This window comes from Diadema setosum, chromosome 1 (genome assembly GCF_964275005.1).
Source record: "Diadema setosum chromosome 1, eeDiaSeto1, whole genome shotgun sequence".
In the NCBI taxonomy this organism is placed as follows: Eukaryota; Metazoa; Echinodermata; class Echinoidea; order Diadematoida; family Diadematidae; genus Diadema; species Diadema setosum.
In genome coordinates, this window is record NC_092685.1 from 21,069,976 (window position 1) to 21,087,617 (window position 17,642).

Genomic DNA, 17,642 nt, shown 5'->3' on the forward strand with positions numbered 1-17,642 from the left:
CGCTCGGTCGCTGTCGGTTTTATCCATTGATTCAGACTCTGTGAGCATTTTGGGGATTGACAATTATTTTCCAAATAGATCCACAAAAGTGCGCTTAATTCTATGTCAATCGTAATATGCAAACGTTCCGCTAGGGAGGGGGCCACCCCTTAATTCCACACCGTCCCCCTTCCCCTGACAACTTCCACATTATTATTTTAGTAGGCCTCCACGGTGATGTCGCACACTCGGAACGAGATACCACAATAAAAAGTCATTCATTTTCTGTGATTATTTCTTTTTCTTACTTTTTTAAAGAAAAAAAAATCCAACATTTCACCAAAAGTGTACATCAGATCGCTGAATTTCAGGTCTAAAAATGCAAAATCTGCCTCGCGTGGGAGGCCCCCCTCCCGCACCCTCGCACAGATATTCAACTCCAAGTTCCCCTCCCCCAATCGTGAAAACACATCGACGCCCCTGCCCCTTCCATTCCCTTTGCCCTCTCGCACAGATTTTTTTTTTTTCTTAATGTTTTGGAACACCCCCATCGATTAAACTGAACGATGCCCCTTCAATCCCTTTGTCTTCTGCAAAAAAGGGGGGCAGCCCCCGACTAAGCTCCCCACCAAGCTCCCCACTAAGCTCCCCAAGGCCCCCCCCCCCCCCACACACACCTGTTGCGCCAGTTCGGTTATGGGCTTAAAGGGACTGTACAGTACTGGTTGAGGTAGGGAGTTATGTTTTGAACATTTCTAAGTGAGATAATGAAAAGCCTCTTATGAAATATGAAAGAGCATGTAATTTCAAGAAAGATTCAACGTTTATTTGATGAAAATTGGTTTTCAAATGGCTGAGATATCCAAAAAAGTGCTAATAATAAAAGGCGACATGCCCCAACTTTATTAGTATCTCTTTGTTTCACCTTGTTTTTGGATATCTCAGCCATTTCAAAATCGATTTTCATCGAATAAACTTTTGATACCCCTTAGAACTGCATGCTCTTTGACATCTCATAGAGTGGTTTCTGAATATCTCACAAAACGTTAAAAGCTAAATCTTCACCTCGACCAGAACTGTATACACACCCTTTAAATCATCATTGTGTTATTGTGATGGTGACTATCATCAATCATCCCCACCCACTTCTCGGTACGGATTTACGCCGGTGCATAATACTTATACTATGACCACACTTTGAACATTGAGAGTTTTCCAAATATGCAACAAAATGTGTGCACCAGAACGTTTAACTGCAATTAGTCTCCCTCGTGTAGATACCTGAGAGGGGGAATAGGGCTTATCCCCTCCCACATTCTCCTTCTTTGTCTCCTTCCACATAACAATGTACTTCCTACACTTTTCTGATTGACAATTCCAGATATTCCAGCAAAAGTGTGTGCCAGATCGTTAAATTTCAGTTCTAAAAATGAAAAAGCTCCCTCGAATATGGGAGACGTATCTTGCCACCTTCCCATTGCTTGGTCCCCTCCATGGCCATTTCCGAATTTTTCACAAAAAAGTGTGCCTCGGATCGCTTTATTTCAATCTTTTAAGAGCAAAAATCTCCGTTGGATGTGGGAGGGGACACCCCTTCCCACACCCTCCCCCATCTAGACCTTTGTACATACACAGTGATGATGTCATGCACACACGGAATAAGAGCCAAATTTCGTGATTTAGATTTTAACACTTCCCTGAAAAAAAAAATTATTTACTTGCATCATCTATTTATTTATTTCTTCTTTGCGGAAAGAAAACAAAACATTTTCAGTATTTCAGCAAAGGTTTTGCACCAGATCGCTGTATTTCAGGTCTGAAAATGCAAAATCCTCCTCCTGTTCCTATAGATTGGAGAAGATACCCCTCTCCTACACCCTCGTTTTCATGCCTTTTCTGTTTGCTGAACAGACAGCGTTCATGATATTCATCGTAATACAAGAAATTTATTTAAATGCTAACATTTTTGGGGCAAATTGTTCAATAATAATCTATATCACAATACGTCGGCGACCATCCGAACCGTCGTATATGTCAGCGGTGTGCGAGAACACGTTTTCGAGAAAAACGCGTTTGAAGTTTGGGGGTCCTTTGAAGTCTAGTGTGAAGAAATTTCTTGCTTTTATTCCCGATCTTTTTATATGAAAAGAAAGGTAAATTCCAGACAATTCGTATAATGTATGTATCTAAAATCATTTATGAATAAAACTAATGCTACGTTCACAAAAAGAAAGGCCTCCGCACAGGAAGAGTCGAAAAACAGGTATACGACGGTTCGGAGATCGCACTCTCAGTACGCGCGGTCATCCGAACTGACGTATCGGGGTGATACGTCAGTTTGCTGAACGCGCGTACCGAGAGTGCGACCTCCGAACCGTCGTATCCTATTCTTATAACACGCGCGTCTATGCGGTATGCATAGTTACTTGGTATTTATCTATAAAACGAGTGATTTCGTGCATATTTTTGTGTGAATGCAACTATGCAGTGTCATAATTTCATAAGATGTAGTACAAATACGTCCAAGGTCTAGTTTTGACATGCATGATGAAACACTGGTGGGGGAAGGGGGAGGTTCCTCTGCAGATTGTTTGTTTGTTTTTTGTTTTTTCACATGAATTACGCTTCATGCATCAGACGAGTGTTCCTTTGATGTAAAAAAACAAACCAACAAACAAACAAACAAACAATCAAAAAACCCACTCCATGTTTAGGACACATTATCTTTGATCAGTTTGTATCTAATTTGTATCAGGCAAAAAGTGGTTATACATGTATTGTGAAAGAGGTGGAGCTTATGAAATTATTGCTTTTCCATTGCAGCCTGCCTCTTCTTTTTCCTCTCATATCATCTTCTCATTGCTCTCCTCCACCTCTTCTCTTTCCCTTGCCACGCTTTAACCCTCTCTCCCACTCTCCAATACTACAAACAAAAACCAAAATCACACATCCAAGCCTTGCTATTCTTTGTGATAATTCATGTCGCAATCATGACTGTAATGACCTAACTTTCATTCTTCCTAATTTAGCTGCCATGATGGATACTGTACATTTGAACCCATGAATAAAGATTTTCTTTTACAGCTTTAAACCAGACCACATGCATGGCAGACATAATTCATGATCATTCTGTTGGGTAAAACTCAATTATCAGCTTGCTCATCAGAAATAACAAGCAAAAAATTTACTTAGCCACACGTCTGTCTGACATTATTGTCTTTTTTTTTTTAATATAATATACGTTCAGGACTCTGAAACAGATGCATATTAACTTTCTACACAGAAACATCTACACACACAAACATGGATTGTACTTGTTCACACAAATGATAAAAGGTGTATTGTCCTACAGACCCCTACAGACTTAAATGATATTCAAGTACATGTAGTACTATGAATATCATTTCACTTCCAATTTATATATGCTGACATTTTAGTGTGCATAATATTATGATTTCCTCATGATATGAGATCCCAGTACATAGAAGAGAAAAAAACCCAAAGAAAGTGAGTCTTGAGACAAGGCTGCATTAAAATGCAACAATATTTATTTCAAAATCAATCCATATCTCACATCCAAAAAGAAAAGAAAAGGAATGAACATGTCCTTAAATACAATGGTCAAATTTCATTAAAAACTTTTAAATTCATACAGAATGATCAAGATGTCTGTGGTACTGTAAATATATTGATTTCAACTTATTGATAATGAACATGTCCTTTGATACAATGGTTACATTTCCTCGAACATTTTTAAATGTACAAATCAAGATGTCTTTGGTAAAATGAATATTGATCAAAATTATTTGTTAAACCGATTTTAACATGAGAAAATTGTACACAATACAGTTGATACTGAAATACATTCTGAAACATTCATTAGATGGAAATGGCTTAAAGCAGAGGACCAACTTCCTCCTAATATTAGTGAATCTCTGATAACTCAGGTCTTAGGGCTAAAAAAAAAATCAGTATGATATGAGTTGTTATTATGTGCATGTTTGTGATTGTACTTTTATTTCGATATAACAGTAATATCTACGCAATGGTCCTACAGAAATGAAATCACATTTGGAAGGAGGAATAAAGCTGTTACATGTACATCTTTCACATGAAAAAATACGACAATATTATTGTTAAAGAAATATCAAAGCTTATTACAATATCATAGAATATTTAATAGCTATAGAATAGACAAATCATAACATGGCGAATTGTGGTGGGGAGATAGTGCTGAGTGATAAATCATCAAAAATTTGAATACATAGACTAAATTGCTTTTGCATGCACAAACAACTGTAGGCACCATAGGCAAGCAATAATTAGTGAGAAATTGGTCAGAGCTGACATTTTGCTGGGATGGATCTGATGGTGCTTCATTGTTCAATTCTGGTACAAAGTGTGTATTGGTATCTGTTGAATGCAGTCCATGTCCTTGGTGATGCCAACTGGAAATGAAGAAAACAAAAAGAAAACAAGATACACATGGTGCATAAATATTACATTTGTTTTATCATTTTTATTTAAAGACTGAATTTATCATTTCTTTGAAAGGACAAGATATATATATGTCATCCAGATTACAACTCGTGGTGGATCCATGTGTGGACATATGGGGTGTAAGATGCCCTTATCGTTTTTGTTTTTTTAAACAAAAAATCAACAGAAAAAAACTGGAGGAAGTGCATGTGGTCCCCCCCCCCCACACACACACACACTTTACAGAATTCCTGGACCCACCCCTGACAACTGCAAAAAAAAATAATAAAATAAAAATAATGGTACATATTAGCCAGGATGCTACATTCTATGCTTGTGTATAGTTGATGTCATTCTTTTTATTTGTTATTATATGACAGCAATAGCATCATTTAATCCGGATTACTAATGCTTAATCCAACAAGATTGAGTCAGCAATATCTGGCTGGGTTTCCCAATTAGATTAAGTGCTTTACAAACACTCACCAGTGAGAAGTTGGTCAGAGCTGACATTCTGCGGGATGGATCTGACAGTGCTTCATTGTTCAATACTAGCATTGGTATCTCTTGAATGCAGTCCATGTCCTTGGTGATGCCAACTGGAAATGAAGAAAACAAAAAGAAAAACAAATACACATGGTGCACAAACATTTAATTTGTTTCCATCATATTTATTGAAAGATTGACTTTATAATTTCTTTGACTAAGATTAACCTTTTAATAGCACAATTTTCAGATAGCCCTTTGGAAATGTCCACAAACAAGAGTTTTTTTGCCCATCAGCAGAGATCGGACAGACTGGTGATCTGCATTAATGCGAAAGCAGTCAAACGGTACATACATCCTCATTTGAGAATTGCTCATAGATTATCACTCTGCTTGGAAGGTCCAGGTACAATTGCCAGACAAGCTACATTCTCCAGTTGTGTGTTAGCCATATCATTAATCTTGTTGCTACAATATGACAAGAAGGATAACATGTCATCCAGATTGCAACAAGTGGTTAATTCATGTGGTGCACATCGGGTGTAAGATACCCTTTATTTTTGTCTTTTTTTTAACAAAAGAAATAAACAGAAAAACTGGAGGACATGCATGTGGTCCCCCTCCCCCCCCCCCCTCAACTTTCACGGAATTCCTGGACCCACCCCTGACAACTGCAAAAAACACTGGTACATGGTAGCCAGGATGCTACATTCTTTGCTTGTGTGTAGTTTATGACATCCTTTTTAATTGCTATTAAAGTGTATAAGACAGCAATAGCATCATTTAATCTTAATTACCAATGGATATTCCAACAAGATTAATGCAGCAATATCTGGTTGGGTTTTCCAACAAGATTAAGGCTTTACAAATACTCACCAGTGAGAAGTTGGTCAGAGCTGACATTTTGCCGGGATGGATCTGATGGTGCTTCGTTGTTCAATTCTGGTATTTGTATCTCGTGAATGCAGTACATGTCCATCGTGATGCCAACTGGAAATGAAGAAAACAAAAAGACAAACAAAATACAAATGGTGCATAAATATTACATTTTTTAAAATCATATTTATTGAAAGATTGACTTTATCATTTCTTTCAAAGGACAAAATGTCATTCAGATTACAACCCATGGTGGATCCATGTGGGGACACATGGGGTTTAAGATGCCCTTTTTAAAACAAACAAAAAAAATAACAGAGAAAAACTGGAGGATATCCATGTGGTCCCCCCCCCCCCCCCCCCCAATTTGCAGAATTCCTGGACCCACCCCTGACAACTGCAAAAAATACTGGTACATGGTAGCCAGGATGCTACATTCTATGCTTGTGTATAGTTGATGTTATTCTTTTTATTTGCTATTATATGGCAACAATAGCATCATTTAATCCGGATTACTAATTGATATTCCAACAAGATTGATTCAGCAATATCTGGTTGGGTTTCCCAACAAGGTTAAGGCTGTACTAACACTCACAAGTGAGAAGTTGGTCAGAGCTGACATTCTGCTGTGGTGAATCTGACGGTGCCCCTTCATTGTTCAATACTAGCATTGGTATCTCAGGAAGGCAGCTGATGTCTTTTTTGATGCCAACTGTAAATGAGGAAAACAAAATATACAAAGCCCATGTTTATTTTATTGTTTCTATCAGATTTTTTTGAAAGAATGAATTTATCTTTTTTTTTTTTAAATATTAAGATTAACCTTTTAATACCACAATTTTCAGAAAGCCTTATTTAAATGTCCACAAACAAGAGGGTTTTTTTGCCCATTAGCAGAGATCGGACAGACTGGTAATCTGCATTAATGCGAAAGCAGTCAAACGGTACATGCATCCTCATTTGAGAATTGCTCATAGATTATCACTCTGCTTGGAAGGTCAAGGTACAATTGCCAGACAAGCTACATTCTCCAGTTGTGTGTTAGCCATTTGCTACAATATGACAAGAAGGATAACATGTCATCCAGATTGCAACCAGTGGTTGATTCATGTGGGGCACATCAGGTGTAAGATACCCTTTATTTTTGTCTTTTTTTTTTAAACAAAAGAAATGAATAGAAAAACTGGAGGACATGCGTGTGGTCCCCCCCCCCCCCCCCAACTTCACAGAATTCCCGGACCCACCCCTGACAACTGCAAAAAACACTGGTACATCGTTGCCAGGATACTACATTCTTTGCTTGTGTGTAGTTTATGTCATCCTTTTTAATTGCTATTAAAGTGCATAAGACAGCAATAGCATCATTTAATCTTAACTACTAATGGATATTCCAACAAGATTAATGCAGCAATATCTGGTTGGGTTTCCCAAGAAGATTAAGGCTTTACAAACACTCACTAGTGAGAAGTTGGTCAGAGCTGACATTTTGCTGGGATGGATCTGATGGTGCTTCGTTGTTCAATTCTGGTATTGGTCTCGTGAATGCAGTACATGTCCTTGGTGATGCCAACTGGAAATGAAGAAAACAAAAAGAAAAAGAAAATACATATGGTGCATAGATATTACATTTTTAAAAAATCATATTTATTGACAGATTGACTTTATCATTTCTTTGTAATCCAGATTACAACCCATGGTGGATCTGCGCAAGGACACATGGGGTTTAAGATGCCCTTTTTTTTATAACAAAAAATAAACAGAGAAAAACTGGAGATGTGCGTGTGGTCCCCACCCCCCAATTTACAGAATTCCTTGACCCACCCCCAATTTACAGAATTCCTTGACCCACCCCTGACAACTGCAAAAAATACTGGTACATGGTAGCCAGGATGCTACATTCTTTGCTTGTGTATAGTTGATGTCATTCTTTTTATTTGCTATTATGACTATGACAGCAATAGCATAATTTAATCTGGATTACTAATTGATATCCCAACAAGATTGATTCAACCATATCTGCTTGGGTTTCTGAACAAGATTAAGGCTTTACAAACACTCACCATTGAGAAGTTGGTCAGAGCTGACATTCTGCTCGGATGGATCTAGCGGTGCTCCTTCACTGTTCAATGCTAGCATTGGTATCTCTGGAATGCAGCTGATGTCCTTTTTGATGCCAACTGTAAATGAGGAAAACAAAATATACATAGTGCATATAATTTTTTCACTGTTAATATAATATTTTTTTAAAAGTTGAATTTATTATTTTTTTTATTAAGATTAACCTTTTGATAACACATTTTTCAGATAGCCCTATGTTAATGTCCACAAACAAGAGTTTTATTTTTGCCCATCAGCAGAGATCAGATAGACTGGTGATCTGCATTAAATGCAAAAGCAGTCAAGAGGTACATGCATCCTCTTTCCACAGTCAATTGCATGTGCTTATGAAGAATACAAAAACATCATTGGAAGTGAGGCACAAAAATAGCACTTGCTGATAGGCTTACAAACTCTTTTGTTACTATAGGGCACCCGAATGGGGTCAGCAAGTCAAAATTTTTTTAAACTCAGCCTTGCTGGCTACACACATAGATCTTCAGTTTTGCAGCAAAACAAGGGCATTATGAAATTGGAAAAAGTAACTAATACAAAATACAAGCAGATGTGACACAGAAAAAGAAAAGATACTGATAGAAGGTCTAATCTGTTCATTAAAGTTTTTTTTCTTTTTTTGCAGGCATAACACAAATAAACATGAATTAAGGCTACACAAGTACACGCTCATGTCTTTATTTTGAAAACATGGTATACCAGGTTGTGCTGTATATGAGTTGACACCATGAAAACCTAATATACCAGGCACTACTTAAATGCATTCATGCAGTATGGAGGAAGCTACTTCTAACATTGCAGCACAGTTATGAGGTTATTAGAGGCATTGAATAAACACACACACACTGTATACTGTCCATACTTTTTACTACAAGTATGTATTCATTTGTGTGCGCTCAATCTTACCTAATTTCGCCAGGTAAATGTTGTCATCATCGTCATAATCAGAAGTATCATCTTCGTCACTGCTGTCTGCGGTGCTTGTGTTTCCATCATCGCTACTGCTTTCAGAATTCTCTCCCCCATACACAGCAGTAACTGTGCATTTCCACAGTTTCCTGTGCCATCGCATTGACACACGAGCTCCAAGTCGTGGGAAGCTGCCCTTCCTGAATTTCAGCTGATCAACAGCTATGGTATTCCTTGTACCCATCTTTGTCCCAAAGGACTTCAACATCTGTTGGTTTCCCTGAAGACAAAGACCTGTAACAAACAAAAATAAAAACATTCACTACAAGTGTATTAAAAAATATGTTTAATTTTAGCAGAAATGTTTTACCTCAAGCCTATCTAGTGGTCTATTTATACATTGATCATAAAAATGCAAAAGCACAACTCATATTATAAACATATAGAGGGCGAAGATTCCCTGTGCTTATGGTACTGCAAAACTACTCTCTAGAATGTGTGAGCACCTATAGCCTAGCTAGGCTAGATCTGACAAGTGGAACATTGCATTTAGACCTCAATTTATATATTTTAATTGTAGTGGAACATCGGCGTATTACTATTTAGATATTTACTAGGGGCTTACTCAAGTACTGCCCTCTGGCCTGTAAACACACTAAAGCCTTCATTGCAGTGATTTCAATATTATGGAGACTTGGCACTTACAGCGACATGAAAATGCATGCGATAAAAACATACTCAGTACCGGTACCGTACAAAGCGTTTGCAGTTGGCTAGATCTCTGAACAACACACATGTATTTATGGGCCAGGTTAATTTAATCCTACTCCTTGAGTCCTAGGAATACTAGTATCAGATAAATTTACAGACGTTGGTAAAATTATTCATTTTTACTATAGCCAGTATAGGCCCTTCTACTAGATCCTTGGCTTACATCAATTGGCAAATTCACATGAAATACATTACACTCAGATTTGGGTGTTTTTCTTTGTGTGTGTTTGCAAGCTTGGGGCTCAATCGGCCATAGATATATAAGTAAGTATTTTAGAACCTATCATCAGAACTCTAGGGCCCTACACTCAATGATGAACCAGCGATTAGCGACTCTAAATTGTTCATATGTTGGCTGTAACTATGACTATGTAACTTGTTAGACTCGTCTAGATCTAGTAATCTCGTACTTTTTGTGGTAATTCCCAAACAACTCGCCCTGAACAGTTTGGCACTGCCCACACCCACTAGTAACGTATGAGGTCCATACATGGACCATAAGCACATAAAGCCAACTCAACGAGATCATTATGAACATTGTTTTTCTAGACTAAAGGGTCTATGATTTAAACCCTACTACTAGTACTAGACGCGGGTCTATAGAGTATCCCTTTGTACACACATATTTATCTATACGCAGGACTACACCTAACAACAAAACGAAATATTTTGGAAAACCCACGACAGTCTGCGTATTTATCTTGACAAGTGACAATATTATGGATAGAACTTGCTTGGGTCTGTTCATTTTATTTGAAATTGCATGATTTCATAGCTACACATTATAAAACTCACCGGTTCTGGGGAGGGTCCGGTTGACGCTCCATCGTCTGCTTCTGCCAGTTCTGGCGATACGACACCTTCTCTGAACGCGACTCGAAGATTTGCGCCCACCCGAACCGACGTATAGCGATACGTCGGTTCGGATGAACGCCTTCAGCCAATTCGCGTTCAGGCAAAATGACGTATATCAAATTTCTCTGTTAAAAACTCAAAATCCGGTTTCAAAATTTTGTGAGTAGAAAGAGTGTGTGCTGGGCTTTCTTAAAACGGCAAAATCTGAAATTCGGAAAATTTACCGAATTTTGACATATACGACGGTTCGGATGGTCGCCGACGAATAGGCCTAGCTGCTATACCTTACTTAAACCATCGCAGTACAGGACCGTTTTAAGTTGATAAAACAAGCAAAAATGAATCAAATTGCACCGTTTATAACATCAAAGTGCAAAAAGTTCTCACGGGGGGGGGGGGGGGGGGGAGGACACCCTCCTCCAATACACCCCCCCCCCCCAGATCAAAATCTTGATGGCTATACATCGGTGCTATTACATAATCACTAGGCTACTATAGTATGCTATAATCTTATAATAAGAGTATAGGAACCTACATACAACCCAACTTGGAAACTTGGAAATCGAAATAATGATGACCTGTTGATGGTTTGCTGTATAACATTGGTGCAGATTAATGTACTGCACCGATTCCTATATTTACTCATGATTCTCTAGATCTACAGAAAATTCCTTCTTTCTTGACTTCATATAGCCTGTCTTTGGTCTCACACAAACAGACACCCACAGTACATGGCCTGGAAAAAATGAAAAAAAAAAATGAAAGGAAGTTGGCCATCTTATGGAGAGTACGATCTGTTACCCGAACGGTGCCTGTATTTCGCCCATGATATTCATCGTAATACAAGAAATATATTTAAATGATAACATTTTTGGGGCAAATTGTTCAATAATAATCTATATTAGGCACCACAGAATATGGCCTGGAAACGTCACCCGCTGAACGCTATAGTTGGCGCACTCCTCGCCAGCGTTTCACTTTTCGACCGAGAGTTGGCCATCTTATGGAGTGTCACACGATCTATTTTTTTTTTTTTTTTGGGGGGGGGGGGGCATACAGGGGGAGAGATGTACTTAGGTTTTGTCATACAGAAGTATCATTCCTGTCTAACCCTGAAGAAATGTCATTTACTTTTCAATCTGCAGTCCCACAAAGTTTGAGCTAACTACTAGTAATAACCCGTAGGTAATAATTATGCATGGTTATTTTATGAACAATCGTGTTTCAACAGTGTATCATGGTTTACAGTTCGTTATTCCGAAAATTCGTTATTCCGAAGGTTCGTTAATCCGAAAATGAAAAAGGGTTTGTTATTCCTAAGGCTCATGAATCCGAAAATGAAATAAGGTTCGCTATTTCGAAGGTTCATTAATCCGAAAATGAAGTAAAGTTCGTTATATTACGAAGGTTCGTTAATCCAAAAACGAAATAATTCCAGGTTCGTAAATCCGAAAATGTAATAGGGTTCGTAATGCCGAAGGTTCGTTAATCCGAAAATGAAATAGGGCTCGTTATTCCGAAGGTTCGTTAATCCGAAAATAAAATAAGGTTCGTTATCCTGATTGTTCGTTAATCCGAAAATGAAATACTAGTAAGGTTCGTAGATCCGAAAATAAAATAAGGCTCGTAATCCCGAAAATAAAGTAAAATTCTTGTAGTGACACTAATATGGTGTTGTCATTAATTTACTGTCTTATTATTATTGATATACATACTGTCTTAGAACCCTTGGAATTATTGTTTAAATGCCCATCCGCCCCACCCCAGTTATCTGCGCCTTATAACCTTACGTTCATCAGTAGTCTAGAATTCATCATCATCAAAACAATTCAGGAGAGGCATACCACTTTGAATAGGGGATGCCTACATGCTCATACTCTCTTTGGACACATAAACACACGTACGCACGAACACACACGTACAAACACACACGTAAACAGGCGCAAACAAACACACGCAATTCCACACGGAACTTCTATCAGCGACGTCAAATGCCGTCGTAATTTGTAATTTTGAAAAACGTTTTTATAACGTCCATTTGAAACGTTTTAAATACGTCGAAAACCTTCCACAAAAAGACGTTCTGAAATCGTTTAGACAAAACGTCCAAATAACGAACTTGGAACGTTTCAAGAACGTTCAGAAAACGCCAGTAAATGTCAGCTGTGAGGATGTAGTGTAGGTATAGGTGGTAGGACATTAGGAACGGGTTAGGGTTGGATTATATAGGATTGGGATTAGGGTATATTAATCCGACATTGTGCCTGTAAATCTCATAACAATATATCTTTTTATATACCCAATAGAAAATAAACATTAGACGTTCTTAAAATGTTTTCTGGACGTTCTAGGCGGATAGGCCCTATGGAAGGTTCTCTAAATGTTCTGGAACGGGTCATAAGACTTTTAAGTCGTTCTTAAAACGTTTTTTAAACGTTCTAGACGGTTTTCAAGGTTTTCTAGACGTCCGCAAAACGTCCACAGAACGTTTTGAATATTCTTAAAAGGTTTTGCTGACGTCTGTAACGTCCAAAAGGTTTTCCGCAGGTCCTTAAAAATTTCGGAAGGTTTTTTATTGGTTAACGTTTGAAAGACGTTTTTAAACGTCCATTTCAAACGTTTTAAATACGTCGAAAAACCTTCCACAAAAAGACGTTCTGAAAACGTTTTGACAAAACGTCCAAAACCAACTTGGAACGTTTCAAGAACGTTCAGAAAACGTCCAAATATTAGCTGGGAAGTGGGTGAAACTCACTGCAAGTGCGTATTCTGTAGTGGTACAATAGGCTAAGTGGTAATTACTAGTAAACTAAATGGCTAATAGACGATCTGCAGGCTAGAAAGACGAAACAGCATTAGTCCCACCTCCCTGATTAGACCATGTGGGATGGGACAACAGACCTTTGAGGATGGGACCAAACTGGCATTAGGCAAATGGGATTATAGACCGATTCTATGAGGCGATTTGTGTATTATCGGCATGGGGCAGCGCCATTACTGCGGTGTTCACGCCTAACCCCCCCCCCCCCCCCCTCTCTATAGATGATGACTGGCGGGGAAGGGAACATACCGAATGTTCCACCCGAAGGGTTTGAAATGCTATTGAGGGAGGTTATAAGTCCCGAGACGGAGTCGAGGGACTTATAGCCTCCCGAAATAGCATTTCAAACCCTAAGGGTCGAACGTTTAGTATGTTCCCGACAACAGAAGTCATCATCGATTATATTATATGGGTTAGTCAAATACCATCATTATCAACTGATTTCACGCTCTGAAAGTGGCGCATCAAATCGTACACCGTACCTTATCAGGGAGCTTTAGATTTTGACGCGCGGACGTTTGAGCCGACGCTTGCGCTGGACGTTCTCCTCTCCCTGCGTCGTGTGGAAAAGTAGCTTTAGATTACGCTGGGACGCAACGTATAAAAACTAAAATCGCGCCCCATTATGATCAGTGCATGAAGAAGCTCTCTACGTCGCAAACTGTGCGGACGTGAAAATAGCCAAGTATGGTTGGGTGTTCATAATATCGGACACCTAACGTTTTTCTATCAATAGAAACGTGATAAATCTCACAATTTGCCTGAAATTTCACTCACGTGTGGAGAAAATACTCCGGATTCACAAGCGCGCACTGAAAATGCGATCTGAGGTACGCGCTCTAGATGGCGGCTTCGAACGCGTGGGGTGTCATTTTTTCCGCACTCAGTTGCCCGGCTCATATTGACCGACCACCCCGCCTTCTATTGACAATACGTATAAAGCGTACTTAAACGCGTTTTTTTCGACAAGCTGCTGTTTTTTTCTAGTCGTAATTTTTTCCCCAATAATATTTGAATATATTTTGAATCCTTCGATATTATTTTTGAAGGACTGTTTGATGAATTTGACTTGATTTTCATTAGGAAACTTTTCATCGTAATTGAAATAAATTAGATGAGTCGGTTTGTTTTTTCACATTCATTTCTCGTTTCTGCATCAACTCGTACGGTCGTAGCGGGCGACAAAATGTTTATGTCATGTCTATGTGTAACGTGTGTGCACGATCGTACAAGCGGCGGTGACAATTTTGCGGTCAAAATCGTCAAATTTATTACGGAAGGATACTCTACATCTAACAACGAGTCAGCAAAGGTAGGCCTAGTTATATGTAGTTACACGATAAACCTTATTCGATTTTGCTAAATTTCGGTAATTTAGAGGGAATACTTAGTTGTTTTCGCCACATTTTACTCGGTAGCGTAGCCCAGTGAAGAATCGAACACCGTTGCGCGTAGTCCCATGCGTACATTTTCTTTCTGTACGCGCAATGCCATTATAATGCGCGGTCGGTCGTTATGGACCCGGTCGGTGGGTTGGACACCTACCATACGCGTAGTGAAAAACTCAGGCGACGCAAGCTAAAAATAGATTGACTTTACGCGCGCTACTGCGCACGCTCAGAACATGTTTTTTCCTTTGAACGTCCGCGCGTCTAAAATCTAAAGCTCCCTATTGATATCATGGTACGCTTAGCGTAAAGGTCCAGCACGCGCACAACGCACTCGATCGCGCTAGCTCGCGCAGAGCCAAATTCACTGTGCGCGCGGGTATTTGTTACGTGAAAATGTTTTCCCATGGGAGAACATAACAAGAATGTTCGCCCATGGGCGAACATAAAGAATGTACCTCCATCACGTGACTGTGTCTAGCCAATCACTAACCGGTATTTGACGAACCTATTTAATATTATATATATGATGACTGGCGGGGAAGGGAACATACCGAATGTTCCACCCGAAGGGTTTGAAATGCTATTGAGGGAGGTTATAAGTCCCGAGACGAAGTCGAGGGACTTATAGCCTTCCGAAATAGCATTTCAAAAGCTGAGAGTCGAATGTTTGGTATGTTCCCGACAACAAAAGTCATCATCTGTTATATTATATGGGTTAGTCAAATATCACGCTCTGAAAGTGGCGCATCAAACCGTACCGTACCTTTCAATACTAGGGAGCTTTAGATTTTAGATGCGCGGACGTTCAAAGAGAAAAAAAACATGTTCTGAGCGTGCGCAGTAGCGCGGATCAAGTTACTGTGCACACTCAGATCATGTTTTTTTCTCTTTGGACGTCCGCGCGTCTAAAATCTAAAGCTCCCTACTGATATCATGATCATGGTACGCTTAGCGTAAAGGTCCAGCACGCGCACAACGCACTCGATCGCGCTAGCTCGCGCAGAGCTAAATTCACTGTGCGCGCGGGTATTTGTTACGTGAAAATGTTTTCCCATGGGAGAGCATAACAAGAATGTTCGCCCATGGGCGAACATAACGAATGTACCTCCATCATGTGACTGTGTTTAGCCAATCACTAACCGGTATTTCACTAACCCATTTAATATTAAATGGGTTAGTTGCGGTTACAGGGCGCATGCAGCCATTAGCTCTTGCGGTGTCCCCGCCTACCCCCCCCCCCCCCGGGCAAACATGTTTATCGCGCACTTGTAGCAGGAGTACGCCAAACGCTTGCTTAATGCGCGAACCTTTGTAACAAGTGCGCGTACTCCTGCTACAAGTGCGCGATAAACATGTTTGCCGGGGGGGGGGGGGGGGTAGGCGGGGACACCGCAAGAGCTAATGGCTGCATGCGCCCTGTAACCGCAACTTGTCTGCTGCCCTCAACGAACCCGAATCGGTCTAGACCATAGAGCTCTACAGCTCTATGGTCTAGACCGATTCGGGTTCGTTGAGGGCAGCAGACAATTTCTGGCACTGGGCGCAGCCATAAAGCTCATTTTGAGGTGTCTTAGCCGACCCCCTCCTCTCCCCCACCCCACGGGCAACATGTTTATCGCGCACTTGTAACAAAGGTTCGCGCATTAAGCAAGCATTCGCGCACTCAGTACGAGACGCCCATTGGCTAAAACAACCATGCATCAGTTTTTCATTCCGTGCGCGTGAGAGGGGTGGGGAGAGAGGAGGGGGGTCGGCTAAGACACCGCAGTAATGGCGCTGCCCATGCCAAAAATATACATAGCGCGTCACAGAACTGGCAGCTTTGGCGGTGTTTGTTTGTTTGTTTTTTTATTAGGGGAAGGGGGGTATATACGTGGAGGGGGGATAAGGCTGCAACCCTGTTCCCTCCCCCTCATGCGCAGCTTTGATGGGGAGACTCTCAGGAGAGTTGATCTCAGTGGCATCTCTCCCCGGAGCTTTAGAGCGTGTTTATACAGAGAAGCAAAATACGCGCTCATGCCGGCTCATGCCGGCTCATGCCGACTCATGCGAGAGAACCTCTCGAATTTTGCTCTGTATAAACACGGCGTATGCCGGCATACGCCGCCAAATGCAGCCGGCTCATGCGAGAGGTTCCGTCCGCCACCTTTTGAGGTGGCCAATGCGAGAGGAGCGTATTTTGCTGTGTGTTTATACAGACGACCGAAATTCGAGAGGTAACCGGAAAGCGTGTATTTTAATATCTGTCATGATCGAACCACGTCTTCTCCTTCTATACTGAAAAACTGGATTTCAATTGATCATTTGGCCGGGTGGTTGTCAAGAGGAACGTTACAAGAATGACCTTCAAGCTTGGTGGTCCTGATGACTTTGCCGGTGCCATCTTGATTTTTTTTTCATTTTTTCCCATCATGCAATAAACTGCACTGCGAACGTGACCTATGCTTGACCCCAAAATTCGAGAGGTCCGGTTCGCGTCCGGTTCAGCTGAGGTCCGCTCGCATCGGCTCGCATGAGCCGGTATTTTGACTTCTGTATAAACACGAGAAATAAGCGCTCATGCGGGAGGTAAAATACCGGCTCATACATGCGCGCCGATGCGAGCTAGGCTCCTGTATAAACACGTACACGCACTTAGATTTTAGACGCGCGGACGTTCAGAAGGAAAAAACATGTTCTGAGCGTGCGCAGAAGCGCGCGTCAAGTCGATCTATTTTTAGCTTGCGTCGCCTGAGTTTTTCACTACGCGTACTGCACTGTTACTGGGCTATTTTTACGTCCGCACAGTTTGCAACGTAGAGAGCGCTAGCTACTTCATGCCAGAGCGGGTTGATAGATAGAGTTGCGACACCGGAAGTTCTTGCTGATTGGTCAATCCCTCAAAATAGTTCCCCCTGGTCGTATGATGTCGATAAGACCTTGCGAACCGCGTACCCTATTATGACGCAAACAATGCATTCATT

At 40.4% G+C, this 17,642-nt stretch overlaps 1 pseudogene; it reads right to left on the minus strand.

The window, feature by feature from the left end:
• Positions 1-3,707: 3,707 nt before the first annotated feature.
• LOC140234885 (uncharacterized) lies at positions 3,708-9,004 on the minus strand (annotated as a pseudogene).
• Positions 9,005-17,642: the final 8,638 nt, after the last annotated feature.